The sequence below is a fragment of the Patagioenas fasciata genome, chromosome 10 (genome assembly GCF_037038585.1).
Source record: "Patagioenas fasciata isolate bPatFas1 chromosome 10, bPatFas1.hap1, whole genome shotgun sequence".
NCBI lineage: Eukaryota > Metazoa > Chordata > Aves > Columbiformes > Columbidae > Patagioenas > Patagioenas fasciata.
In genome coordinates, this window is record NC_092529.1 from 1841962 (window position 1) to 1855053 (window position 13092).

At 42.9% G+C, this 13092-nt stretch overlaps 1 protein-coding gene across 22 annotated transcripts in view; it reads left to right on the top strand.

The window, feature by feature from the left end:
• SLMAP (sarcolemma associated protein) overlaps positions 1 to 13092 on the top strand; it is an 82423-nt gene that overhangs the window by 10215 nt on the left and 59116 nt on the right. The window contains exon 1 of one of the 22 annotated variants that reach the window (XM_071812915.1): positions 7948 to 7966. The exons of the other annotated variants lie outside the window; for them this stretch is intronic. The gene's annotated coding sequence lies outside the window, so the exon portion shown is untranslated. Of the gene's footprint in view, positions 1 to 7947; positions 7967 to 13092 lie in introns of those variants that run through there. 22 annotated transcript variants of the gene reach the window in all.

The following is a 13092-nucleotide window of genomic DNA, read 5'->3' on the forward strand; positions in this document are numbered from 1 at the left end:
GAGCAATTGAAAGAGTCTTAGCTGAACTAGCACTCTTTTAATGTGGCCTTTGAAGTATGAGCTTTGTTGCTGGCGTCTTAAAAGAGGGAAGAGAAAGTTTATCTGCTGTGATAAACAAGCCTTTAGAAAGAGCTGCATGACCTTGTGTGAAGAATGATGGTGGGAGGAACATCTTGTATATTTATTTGGTATAATCAGAAGTGGTAAAGTCAGTTAAAATGCAGCTTGTTGAAAGTGTAAAGCACGGAGATACCTGCCTACACTTGAGGTATCGTAAGGGTATTATCGTCTAAATGTAGGAATTATAATTAACATTTGTTTAACAAGCTAATAGTGTATTGAGCCAAACGTACAAGTTTGAAAACATTCTAATTTAAATACTTGTTTGTTCTCTCAAGTCTTACAGCTTCCAGTTCTGGAAAATAGACAGGAATGACTGTTCTTTATAAAATAAAGTACTAACTTTTTGTTTTTGTACGTGTTGCTATTACACTTGGGTAAAACTGTTAGGAATGACCAATAGCAGGAAGCTCGTGTGTCTTGCATCTTCCCACAATACTAATGAGAAATTGCATTATGGAAACTGTGGTAGAGCATGGAGTCTGTTACTGGCTGCAATTCCGAGAGGAGTTGCGCTGCTTACTTGCCAGTTCTGCTCTCTTACAGGATTCCATTCCCACTCAAAAGGTACTTTTTTCACTATCGATTTCTGTGTTCCTCTGTTTTCTTGTTCCCTTGACGAAACAACCAAAGCAAATAGCATGAAACAAAATCTTGTCAACTTGTTCCGTGTGTCCACTGAAAATACCGTTTAGAAAAGCCAAGGTCGCTGAACCTGCCCGTTTCTGAATGTGTGGGTGATAGCGCTGATTCAGATAAGATGCTGTTCCCAGCGTTAGGGCAGCAACCGAGGAGCTGAGCAGGGAGGGTGAGAAGGCAGCGAAACAGGCTGATGAACCTCAACAGCAGAGTGTTCCTTGTCTCATTTATCTCATCCTCCTGAGACCTAAAGCCTGTGCAGCAGTGAGTGCCTCTTTGCCTTGTGTTTCTTTAGGGATTTTTAGTAAATTCCTTTTATTCGTAATGTGTGTCGCGGAATTAAGTTTCCCTTTATTTTTTCTAGGGAGGAGGTAAAAAATGTTCTGCAAAATACTGATTCTTAGCGAGATGTGTGACAAAACGGAAGAAATGGGAGCAAATGTGGCAGAAAAGGTTGTGGGTGCGCAGAATCTTCCCAAACTGGTTCTCAAATGCCAGTGTGTAACTGCTCTTCCATCCATCTTCCCCTCCATGCGCTAACTCTGGTGCTTGGGCCGCTCTTAAACCAGGTAGGCTTGGCTTAACCTTCAGCTCTAGACTGTTGGTCCTCTCTTCTCTCCACTCTTCAAGAGGAAAAGAATTCCAAGCTTTCCTGAAGAGCTGCCTTGTCTACCCTCTCTGGTTTCGAGCATCACTTCTGCCTTGGAGTTTCTAAGGCTTTCTTTCTGAAAATGACTTTTAATTCCAGCTGCCACCTTCCTCTTCCTGCTGTCCCCTTCTGCAGAGACAGACAGATTGCCAACAGACCGTGGCAGCGTCTCATCCCATCTCAGCTGCTCCTTTGATTCCGCTCCTCTTATGTCCAAGTGGCTTCAGGGTAAGAGCCCCGTGGTGATGGGGCAGCCCCACATAAGTGATTATGTCTGATAATTAGGGGCAAGAGGAGTGAGATGAAAGGCTGGGAGAAACTTTTCTGTGTCTCATTCCTTGTAAATAGAAGCACCGGTTCCTCAGGTCAGTGTGAGCGGAGCCTGCGGGCCCATGGGTGCTGTGGGCTCCAGAGGTGAACTCGTATCAGCACCGAGGCACAAATCACCTCCCAGGGTTTGGGATAAACCCCTGGGTGAAGAGAGCACCAGCAGTCAGGGTTCCATGGGCTTTGATGGCACTGGGAGTTCTACCAGGATGGGATAGGGACAGGGTGATGGCTGCAAAGTGGATGAAGTGATGCAGAAGGGAATAGTGAAGCTCTACAACAATTGAAGGCACAATTACATATTTTAGATTGCAAGTTGCTCTTGTTTTTTCTGAAGTAAACCAACAGGAAACGTGTATTACCACTTCTCCTTTTCAAATTCACTCGTACCATTAAGCATAGGTGCTCCAGGAGCGGAGTTTGTGCTGGTGAGAAAATCATCGTAAAGGTGAAGATTGTCATTTCAGGTAACAAAGCTTTTCCTTGAAGATTTTCTATGTCAAGTCTGCTGTTTGAATGTTTCATTTTTGAAAATGCTTATTTTTCTCAGCTTGTTTTCTTAAATTCTATCGAAATATTCTTAGCATGTAAAAATGAAGCATTGTTCTAAGCAATGCAGACATGGCGGTTGTAATGAGCTTCCTTCCTAACAATGTAAATCTTACTTGATCAGACAGATTTTTGTTGAACTGCTCATGAGGTTGGAAGGTAGATCCGTGAAAAAAGGGAAAATAGTTTCACTCCTGACTTGTTACTGAAGCTATTGGATGTTAGAGTTAGTTTCAGTGCTTTTGGTTTACGTTTTAAACATCAACATGGAACTACTTACCTTCATTTCCATGGTTCTGTCCCAGCTGAAATAGTTTATTTCATACTTAATAGAGTTTTGAACATGTTGCTTCCTGAAGAAATACAGTAATTCAGTTTGCATTGTAGTTGATAATCAGTAGAGATGAATGTTTTTATCCTTCAACTGACACAACGGGGAAACTCCACATCTGCAGAATGTCCAAGTTCTAGTAGTTTTCTTTAAAAATCGATGTTGTTTGGGTTTTTTTCTAAGACTGTCACAGCAAATGGTGATTTTTATCAGCGAACAGTCTGAACTTCTCTGTGATACAGTAATGAGAATGAGGAAAAAACCTCAGGTAAAGCGTGAGTAGTAAAACGTGGTCGCTTAAGTGACGAGTCTTTATTTGCTCTGATAGTTCTGTATTGCAGGGTGTAGTTGTCAGGAGGATTAAGAACTGTTTGGTTTGTTTTCCCAGATGAGCAGTTGTGGAGTCTTTTTATTAAATTTGTTATTTGGTTGTATCAAACTGATGGGTTTCTCTCTGTGGGTGGTGGTGGTGTGTTTTTCTTCTCCCTTGGAACAGTTCAGGGACTCAATTCTTCCAATGTGCATTACACCTCCAGTTGAAATTACAGCTGGTGAAGAGGTACATGTGTTACATTCTATCACAAGGCCCAGCGCAAGAACACTTCTGTTTTAACTTAGAGAATATTACTATTGAGAAACTTGCTTTGCATCAACGATTATATTATTCTCTTAAAGTACTAAGTGATAACTGGATTAATAATTTGCACATTAGTTGTTGTATATACATATGACTGATAAAATCCAGAGGGGCTTTCTAAAATTGTAACAATTTGTTTGTAAGTTATCTAAAGCAATGTAGATATTGGTAGAATAGTTAAGAGCCAAGGGTTGAGTTCTGTTGGTTTGAATGCCTATCATTTTTCCTTCAAAATATTATCTGTGTGAGTTGTCCTGGGATTTTCCTCCTCTACTTTGAACTATTGAGGTGCTTTACACATTGTTGTTGACTAGTTTGCTGTCTGGCGTTCACATTTTCAAGTCAAACCTTTCAAAAGGAAGTGAAGAAAACATCAGCGTTCCTGATGCGCCGTGTTAAGAAACGCTGAGGTTATAGAGCTGTTGAGAAACAGCGAGGGCAAACCTGCCGGGTGGTGGCTGGTGACGGAGGGTCCCGGGGGAGCCCATGGGGCGAGGAGCCTGGAGACGTTTGGCTGCTGAGGCTGAAGTTCCCAACCCATTTTGGTGCAGTCAGTAGCTAAATAAGCTGCTCAAGTTGTCCGGCTTTCAGTTCAGTGTAGAAAGTGCAATATAACGAGGTAAGTGAGGGGCCTCACTTAACAGAAAATGTTTCTCTTTTACCTTATTTTAAAAAACAGAAAAGCAAGCCATGGGATAAACAAATATAGTGAACATAGAGTTTGTTTGTCCCACGAGAACCTATTAAGAATTTGTGTTTATGCCTGGCAATGCAGCACTCCTGTGTTTTTTAAGGCACCTTCTGTTGCAGGTTGAAGCTGTAGTACCAGCTGTTCTGTGGTTTTCTCCTTGCCGATGTGCTTTGCACATGTTGCGGTTGTGTGAAGGGAGGGAACCAGCTTGTGCCAAATTCTACACGTGTCCAGTTTTCATTATTTTCCAGAGCAAACAAACAGGGTGGGAGCTGGAGATGTGCTGTGGAGTGACCCCGAAAGCGGCTGCGTGGGGAGCAGAACGGCTGGGGGTGCTGTGCACGTTGCTGCTCCAAACCAGAGACGCGCTGCGAAAGGAGGAGCTTGTCTGGACAAAAGATGGTTGTAATACATAGAGGAGAAAGCAGAGACTCCTGGCGCTGCCCTGCGAGCTCAGCGGGCAGATACTGCGCCTGTCCTGGAGAGTTGTATCCGGTAGAGCCAAGAGATATAGAGAGACTGAGGTTGTGTGTACGTTACTTTCCAGGAACGGCCACAGAGTCTCTCAAGTCACAATACCTAAAATACAGCAGCTTCTTCAGCCCAGGAGCTCCTGTCAGGTGGCGGCAGAGGAATGGGCAATGTCAGGGTTGAGGAGGACTGGCCTTCTTTTGAAGTCCATGCTGGACATACCTCAAATTCCTACCAACTGACAGGAGCAGCGTGAAAAGGTGCTGGAGGACGGTCATAGCCTGGACTTGTTACCTGTATCTGCTACATCATGTAGCTCCAGTGGATATTCATGTGGATCTATGCATATGCAATCAGGAGAGCAGTTATTGATCTATATATAGATCGCTATATAAATTTTATATGCTGTTTTATTATAACAAGAATAATCTCTAGGGTTTGATATGCCTGGTGTTGCACGGGACCTCAGTGTACTGCTTGAGTGCAGAACAAAACTCTTTTAGAAGAAACAATGGGGCCACACTCGTGTTTCTCTTGGATTTGTATTTAACCACGTTGCTCTTAACGCTGCCAGTTCCCAGTGGCCCGACCTATTTTCCTTTGAAACAAGCTATGGATGGCATCTCATCCTAATTAAAGTTTATTAAAACTTCATGCTATTACTAGACTAATTATAGGTAGCGTGAAAGTCTCGCTGATTTTTCTTTAATCAAAGTATAGTCTTGTCTACAGCCATATTAAATTGAGGCTTGGATGACAAACCTCTGGGTATGTCAAAGCTTCTCACTTTTAACAGCAAAGGTATTTTTGTGGGAAGGCCGTGTTTGTGCTGAGAGCGCGGTCTGAGTTTTATGTGAGCTTAATTTGAGGGTTCATGTGTTTTGGTGATGTACAGAACAGATCAGGGTGTTTTAGAGTGGATGGTTGATCTGACACACGGCACCGGAGCTCGTTCTGTGTCCTTTTGCGGCTGCAGATTTGGAAATAATTCTTTAAACGTTTTTACTTTGAGTTACCAGTGCGTATCCTACTGCCTGTTGTTTTGTCCTTTTAGTAAATGACTCATTCTCCTGGTTTGCTTTAGTTTCTGGACTTTCTCTTTTGTTCTTGTACGAGCTCAGATGATGAATTGTAGCAGAACTTAATATGTGAAATGTCAAGAATACATTTTAAGAAAGCGCAGCCTTTGTAAGGAGAAAGCCTGACTGTTCTCAGAACAGCAACACTTTTGAATTGCTGATTAGACGTGCAAAAAAACTGCATGTTAATTGCAGTTCTTTTGCAGCATATGGCCGATTTCTAACTAGATATTTTTTACCATTGATTAGGAAGTTCAGTTTCTATATTTAATGTGCAAAGGCTCTGACAGCGTTCTGATTGTTACACATCCTTGCTTGTTCCGGGTGGAATTTCGGTGACTTGCATAATTTCAGTAGCAGGAACACTGACGTGGAGAAACCTAATTTTAAAATCCGCGAAGAAGAGGAATTGTTAATGTGGATGTTGTAGCTTAGCAGTAGCTTGTGTTTGAGGCTCTGCAATTGGAATTGATAGTGTAGACAACCCGCAATATACATGCTATAATTTGTGGAAATTTCAGTATTAAAACCCCCCACCTTTATATATGAAGAGTCTTCAGCTTCAGTTTCTGAGATGTGCTTTTGTAATTGAGTTGCTTTGCTTCACCAAACGAGTGTGTATAATTATGTTGCCCTCTAGTGGTTGTAACTCAGGTTTGAATTGTAAAAGCAAAGTTACTTGCACGCTCTGGTGTCAGTTTGCTCGCAAATGGTTGATTAGGTGTGTTGTGTGTTTTACAGCAGCCATGTGTTCACCTCTCTGGGCAATGGCAACTGAATAACACGAGGATTGGGTAAAGAAAATATAACAATAACTTGACAACAGGGAAATGCCACCCATAATTATTATTATGGGAAAAAATCTTGATGGATTTATTATGTAATTTACCTTCTGTTTTAGGAGATGATTCTTGGTAGCCCATGGCTACCGCATAGAAGAGTCCAGTGGCACTTTAACCTTCTGGGTTCAGCTTCCAGGGGAGTGGATGGTTTAGAGAAGAAGTATTTGAGTCCTTCAGGCCACCAACGTTAGTTTGCTCTTTCGTGGTACTTGGTAGGCAGGAGGATTGTTTTGCTTCGTATTTGCTCTGCCACTGCCCCTTTTTTTCAAAGCATCACACCAGAGTTAATGGGAGAAATCCCTTGATGACCCTTTGTTCATGGGCAAACCACATCCAGCTTTCTGCGCCGAGTGAGGCGCATTCCCTGTGTTGGTGCTGCATGGAAGAGCTCGGTGCTCAGAGGGACCGCTCATCGTCCGTATGTTTTCAGGATTTAATCTATCTGTACTTCTATCAAATCTTCCTCTTTCTTTCCCTCTCATTCCCCCCTCTTTAATAACTCAATTTCTAATAACAATAATAAAACTATGAAGCTTACACTAATGGATTTGTTTAAAAAAAATGGGGGGAGAGAAAATGGAAATAACTTTTCTGATGATGATACTGAAGTACAAAGAATGACTTAAGTGATTCAATGTATTGAGTGTCAGCAACTGAATATCACTGCTTTAGGAGGTGAGCTGTGAAAACTTTCACTATATGTTTCTAACCATTACAAATCGGGGTCATGGTGCTTAGGAGCATGTTACACTGCGTTGGGTCAGCCGGGCAGTTTGACCTGAAACCTGCACACAGGTGGTGGAGGTGGCTCTGACCTTCACACCTGGATGGGTCTGCTGTGTGGACAGGGACTCGGCGGCTGTTGAGTGGAGGATGTTGGAGTGAAAACCTGGAACCGCTGCTGCTAGAAAGACGTTCTTTTTGTACTTGGAAATATGGCACATTCAGTCCAAACCAGTGCAGGGCTTGGTAATGTATTTCTGAGGAGTGCGGGTGACGAGCCTGGCAGGTTTGACAGCGGCAAAGGTGTGAGGTTGGCAGCAGCACTTTGTGATTCCTCTGCTCCTGGCAGGTTGGTCGTGGGCACTTAGCGCTTGTTCTAAGTGCTTTTTTATTGACAAAGAAGTTTTAAAAGGCATTCAGTGTGTTGTTTGTTTCTTTTTCTTGTCTGAAGAATAAAATTCATGGGCACAGTGTTCCCAGTGTAACATCCCCAGTGACTTCGTGGTCATGATGGAAAACAGCTAGAAAAAAGAGACCTCAAAATACTTTTGTCTGCGTAGAAAGCTGCACCAGAATAATTCCCTGGGCATGTTTTGCCACGTTAGCAAACCCTTTAATCTGTGAATTCAAGGTGTACCGTGTATGTGATTTTTGCCCTTGACTGAGACCGGGATGGATCATGAGTCACACGGTGTTTGAAACGGCGATTACTGATCCTTGAACGTCTTATCTGCGCTCTGCTCGCTCCCGCTCCGGCTGCTCCCGACCGGGGAGGAGGCGGCAGCACCTGCCCCTTGTTCCGGAGCCAGGAGGACGCGGCTGAAGAATCGGCTGACTAAGATTCTCTAAGATCGTCTATCAAAAAATCAGCCCATGCAGTGTCTCACGTTGCTGGCCGACCCGCCTCGGTATGTGACCGCATGCTGTACGTATTGCTACCCTTAAGCTTGAAAGAATTAATTGTAAAATTGTTGATCTCAAAGGAACGCTGCAATAATCTGCCTTTGTTCGGCATTCAGTTACTGCTTGCTTTAGAACTCTTGACCTAGGAATGGGTGGCACATAAACCCAGCCTCCTCCCAGAGTGTTTTCGCTCTGGCGTTGTTGGAGGTACGGCTTGGCAGTGCCTCCGCTACAAACGTTCAACTCCCAATTGTCAGATCGCTCCTCCGTGCTGGAAAATGGATTTTCCGTCTTTGGCTGGAGCCGCACCCTTCACCGACAGCGCTGGGTTTCCAGCTAATGGCGTTTGCTCCCTGTACGGAATGCTGTTCAAAACACAGAAGGAAAAGAAATGGAATTTAGGGTGGTGTTTTTGGTTGGTTTGTTTTGCTTTTTGAGTTCTGGTCCTAGATGCAGAGGAGTCTTCAGAAAACCACGGAGGAGCACGTTGCTCTGGTGACCCCTTGTTTTCAATCTGAGGAAGCGTGCGGTGAATTCTCACTCCGCTGTATTTTGGTTGTATTTGTGGTTTGGACCTGTTACAAAAATACCTAGTTTGACACGATTACAATTAGTACCGTGTCTTTTGCACTGAGGCAGTTTTTTGAGTTAGGGCTTGTACTTCTGCCTCTTTATTGCTGCGTGAAGTCGGTACCACCATAGCTTTACGTTTATCCTCAGTGTGGAAGTTTGAACCGCAGTTTAGAAATGCGGGGAACGTCCTTTTCCTCGTGACACCTGCTGTCTGGTAATAAATAGCTCAGGAGCAGATATGTCAGAAAGCAAGAAGTCTTTGTGTTACGCGAAGGAGAGATGAATTAACTAGGCTGGCTGCAGGTGTTTTAATAAAGATAATACTGTAGTTGCCTGAGACTAATTTCAGGTGGAATAAGGCCCTTGCTAAAGGGAGGGAGAGACCCTCATGAACTTCTCAGGATATTTTTAGACTATTTATACCGTTTTCATGTGACAGCACCAAACCACTGCTGCATCTGGAGGTGTCTGTGCAGTCTCTGGGCGCTTTTTCTTTATCTGAATGTGCGATGACTGGGAGTTTTCCCCATCATAAACCAGCAGCAGAGCGGAATTAATGACCGCGGGTAAGCACGGCACCTTGCGTGCAAGTAGCAGGAACGAGGAGGGGATTAAATAGTTTCACCACTTCTTTATGCAGTCAAAAAGCGAACGTGAGCGAGGAGCGGAGGAGCTTTGCTCTAATGATTCACTCCTTGGAGAAACAACGGCGTCGCAAGGTGGTTCGGTGGCTTTTGCAGCGCCCGATGGGGACGGCTGGGGTTGGAGTTGCCCAACAACCCCATAGCTCTGCAGGTCAGCTGTGCCGGGTCAGCCGGGATGCTCTAGGGGTTCATCCCCAGTTTGCTCGCAGTGGAAAAGTGGGATTGTTTGCTGATACGAGTTTAAGAATGCAGATTTCTTAAGGAAAATTTCCATTTCAGTTCATTTTTTGCTGATCGCTTATCTCGTTGATTCAAGGTTTTTGAGGAAGCAGAAACAATAGGTAATGTTAGATTTCTTGTTGTAAGTATTTACTATGTTAGATCCTGATAGTATTTTAATATTTCCTTTCTTTATAAAGAAGTGATTTAAAAAGATTTTTGAAATGTTTGTAAATATTCTTTAAAATATTTGCCTTCTGCTTTTTCCGTCAATTCCGCCTATTTCCCACTAAAAATAATTCCGTGTTTATTTTAGTAGGTGCTGTAGATCTTTGGGTTTAGTTTGTAGTTCTGCAAGGTTTTAATAAGGCTCTTAAAATGTGAAACCAAGAGGGCGTTCGGCCTCACCTTTGGTCTCTGCTGGGGTAAAGCTCCGTTTAAATGTGACCCATCTCCCGCCTAATGTCGTGCTTTGCATTGCAGTACATGGAGACGAGACCACAGTTTATTCTGACCTTGTACTTTATAAAGTTGGCCAGGGAATGTAACTATCAACTTTAACCACGTCTTGTTTGCAAATTGAAGAATAAAAATGTGGGTTCTCTGGATAGTCTCAGCGCTTTTCCCGGCTGCAGAATATTGGTACAGGTGCTTGAAGGCAAAGAGTAAATTGCAGCGATAAATTGCAGACCCTTAAGAACATACATTTGCAAAGAAATTAGAGTTATATATGGAACCCGCTCTTTGCAGAGCTCACAGTTGTTTTATCTGGATACACGTATACTACAAATACAGCCTTTAGGACTTTGTACGCTGCAAGATAAGGTTTCCGTGTGCAATGGCAAAGTTTGAGTACATCTCGTTGCCAAACTCATTAAATTTGTTACAGTGAACTTGGCTTTCAGTCCAGTTTTGGAGGAAAGGATTCGTGTAAGGGCACCAGGATTGGTGAGTATTGCAGCAATATTTTACACTTAGAAGTTATATCCGAAGTGATTATCCTGAAGAAACCCGGATTCCTGGGTAATGGCCTATTAAGGTGTTTTGTCTCTTTATTTTAAAGCCATATTAAGTTGCACTGTATTTCCATAATTGGTTGATGTAGAGAACACCGTAACATTAAGCGAAACCTCAAAGTCACCTTGTCCGTGTGTTTTTCCCGGGGTAAATGTTTGCGGTGGTAGAAGCTGATGGAAATTATACAGAGTAATCGCCGGTATCACAGCGATAGGAGCTGTGGAAATGTCTTGTGTAACGGGAGACCGAGGTTCCGCAATGACACGGAGCACAGCAGCTTTGCGACAGGTACAATATCCTTCCACAAACCTGGGTTTATCGAATTTTAATGGTTTATGAGGCCATGACACTGGTCACGTTTTTAATACGGAGCAGGAAGGTGTCTCGAAGTCACTATGTTCTGTAAGATATTGCCATCTATGGCAGCAGTAATACAAAATCTCTTCTTTATATATCTTTTGTATTCCAGTGAGTCGATTTGAACATCTTGGTACCATGTGTGAATTGTAATTTCTCAGGAATCCTTCCCTTGATTGCACTTTAATGTATTTTAACTTAGCACTTCAAGCAGCAACATACCTTAAAAATCTCTTCAGTATCAGAAGTTCAAAAAGAATTAGGATTGTACTTGAAAATTTTCTTGTGGGCTGAAAATCCTTTTTTTTTTTAAATTTTCATCAAGAAAACTGTACATAATTAGTACTGAATTGGAGGGTTATTTTGTAGGGAACTTTTCTGCTTTGTCTGTATTCAGACATGAGTGGCATCTCCCTTGAGGCAGTTAATGTCCTTAATCTACTTATGATTTACTTACCAAAGGAAGTTTAAAGCACAGCATATGTGAAGGGGCAGGGTCAAGACTATGAGACTGATGCGAAGCGAGATCTGTTCTTGCACGCCGTTGTCACGTTTTGTGGTAAAAGGTTTTATGTTGAGGTTTTTAGGGAATATCTTGTCATCCTGCTCCTTTTGACAGTGATTGCTTTTCTGCTTTATTTGAATAATCTGCGGATGGATCAGTGTCCGTGAGTAACTTTTACCTTTTGAACCACTTTATTGCACACCTGCTTACCACAACCCCCCTGTGTTCAGCGAGAGGAGTGGATATTGGATTGCTCCAGGCCATGGCCTTCAGTGCGGATCTCCTGCGTGAATATACGTGTTACAAACCGCGAGGAATGAGCAGTTACCATGTCACAGAGCGTGGTCAGGACTTGTTCTGCTGTGACTGGGCGTTTTGCTGCATTTTGCAATTCCAGAATGGGATTATTGAGTTAACTTCACAACCGTTCTGTTCCTAGAAGATAGGTGGTGATGTTACCTGAAGGGCACCAGCGCTGCCAGGGAGGGTGAGCGAGGGAACCATCCCTTCCCGCCGTGTTTCTGTTCATGGTGGTTGGTTCCATGTTGGTTGGTTTGTTTTAAAATAAACTTTAAAATAATGAAGAGATAGAACGTGGGCATCTTTTGTGCAAGCTTTTGGATGAGAACACCGTCAGAGTACATGCACTGTTTTCAGTACAATCTATTACATTAGTATTATTTTTTTTCCAGAAGTTTTTGGAGTGTGGAAAGTTCATTTTAGAGCTAAAGTAAATAAAAGAGATCCAGAAGTGGATTAGTGATGTTTGTACTGTTCTTTACTGATCGTTGGGATGTTGGGGGTTCCAGGACTTGTAATGCAGTTCTACTTATATTTTATGAAAGCGAAGCTGATGCGGGTCATGGTGGCTTTCTCACTGTGCTCCAGCCTCAGACAGGTATCTCCTATTACAGAGAACTCCAAATTCGGGTTGTGAAATGTACTTTAAAGTCTTAAGGTTCTGCCATACAGCAACCGACAGAGATCAGCGGCTGCCGTGGGAGGTGTGAGTGTGGGCCTTAGGAACCGGCTGCTGAAGTGCACCCAGTTTTAGCCCAGGTCGCTGTTACGTACCCACCAAATTAAACAACTTTAAAGTGCTCGGAACTGCGAGTCCATGGCGAGTGGTGCTGCTGAGGGGGTGAGGAGCAGGCACCTTGTTTCTTTCATCCGTGACCACACGGAGCTGGAGACCTGGGTCTCAACCAGTGATGGTGACTGGGACAGATGTGGGACTGTGGCTGGAAGCTACGGGTGCTGCTGTGTGATCACAGGGAACTTTGGGAGACGAGCACTGGAAATCTTCATCCTCGTTCTGTTCTATGTATTTACAAGCTTTAAATTGTTGGCATGGTTCTTTGCTTTCGTTTTAAACTAGAGAACTTGGATTGTGATATAGTTTGAGCTCCTAAACTTAAACTTCTAGCTATCATCTGCCAATCTCTTTAACATGAACTACTGCAGAAAAGGTAACAATACTGCTCCACATAGCTAGTTCTAAAACTGAATTATTAAAGTATTGCTTAATCTTTCTAGTAGCCTTTCTGTTAATAATGACCACTTCCTAATAAAGTGCTTTTAACGTAGATGTCTGACATCTGGATTTTCCTGATGTAAGGTAGATTGTGTGGGTAAATGCAGCCACTGAAGAACAACATAGAGCTATTGATTAATAGTAACCTTGAGTCCTGAGCTTTTTGCCTTCAGACCAGTAAGTTCAGTTACAAATACTGGTGACTCTGGGGTTTCAGTAGTGGTTTGGGAAGTAAATGCTCTTGCCTAATGAGCGCGACAGGTAGGAGATGGTGTTAACTCT